At 31.8% G+C, this 1,413-nt stretch overlaps 1 protein-coding gene across 3 annotated transcripts in view; it reads left to right on the top strand.

Moving 5' to 3' along the window:
- Positions 1-1,413, top strand: part of NOX4 (NADPH oxidase 4) — a 165,239-nt gene that overhangs the window by 138,637 nt on the left and 25,189 nt on the right. The window lies entirely within an intron of this gene.

The following is a 1,413-nucleotide window of genomic DNA, read 5'->3' as shown; positions in this document are numbered from 1 at the left end:
GAACAGTGGGCGGGATAGGGCACCACATGGGTCACCTCCAGGCTGTGGCTTTAACCCTCTGCACCACCAGGAAGGGCCCTATATTTATATGTTTAGAACCCTAAATATTCTTATGCAGTACAGCTAAGCCAGAAGTTCTTTACTTGACATATAAATCCAAAAACATTTTTTCTTTAAATCACTTATTTCATGGGTAGCATATAACCTAGAACATAGACTGGGAAGGAATGTTCATATCATCACAGCTTACTAATCATTTTATTGAAGTAAACATTAATATTTTCATGAAAAATAGCAATACATAAATGAGTAACATATTTAAAAAATATGATTCCAAATTGAAGAGGATAAAGAAGAAATGTTTTCTTGATTCTGTTTACTTTAGAATGGAATCTCCTCTGCTTGCACTCTACCCAAGTATATTATGAAAATTTTCAGAGGGGTAAAAACAAAAGGCAAAGTAGATATCCATTAAATATCTCTGAATCAATGCTTTTTAATAAATATGGAGATAAAAATCCATAATCTTCTTCTCAGCTGAATGTTGAAATAATCATTTCACATCTAGATATTTTAATACTCAGAATGATGATTGTCACATAACAGATTTGTGGGCATTGCTAATGCTGTTAGTGATAGTCTTACACAGTTTGGAATTTGTCATGCTTTCAGTTTCAGCCAGTATGTCAACAGGTAGTATAATTCTGTTAAGGGTGGAGTATAGTTTCAATTGATTTTCATTGCTGATAAATGACCAGTGGAATTTTCTCTAATGCATTATGATTTACCTTGGCAAAGTTTTCTATATCTAGTAAAAATGACTATTAGAAATATTTTTTCAATTAAAATTCTAGTATCTTAACATGTACCACATAATATTTGATATCCTGTCAACACAATACCCTTCTAGTACAGGGAAGGGTGAAGAGATAAATTATATAAAATTTAAAATTTAATGTAATCAATGTATGAGATTATAATAACCATACTGTACTAGGGTATTATAGATTTGGCAAGAAGAAAAGAAAGACAGGTTGAGGAAGGCACCCCATAATGATGACTCCAGAGGCACTGATAATATTTAGTTATGCAAATATGGGATCAAAGATGTAGATAGCTGTGCAGTATAATTACTTTAAGGTAGAATTGGATACCCTTCCTTCGTTAATACTCCCATGTTTTTTTCTATTTTAATTTTCTCCTATTTTTTTCTATTACTCTCTCTCTTCCCCCCTTCCCTTTTTCCTTATTCCCTTCTTTATTCATTGAAAACTTTTATAAACACATAATTTTATTGCTGAATTTGCTTGTTTGGGTAATCCTAAGCCTATGTATGATGCTTATAGTGAAGCATATGAAATGTGAATGATTACAGTTTTGTTTCTGTATTCCATCCTCTTACCTTAAAAGAAA

The sequence above is a fragment of the Condylura cristata genome, unplaced genomic scaffold (genome assembly GCF_000260355.1).
Source record: "Condylura cristata isolate star-nosed mole 26May11 unplaced genomic scaffold, ConCri1.0 scaffold00015, whole genome shotgun sequence".
Classification (NCBI taxonomy): Eukaryota; Metazoa; Chordata; class Mammalia; order Eulipotyphla; family Talpidae; genus Condylura; species Condylura cristata.
This window is presented reverse-complemented; position numbering and strand designations above follow the sequence as displayed.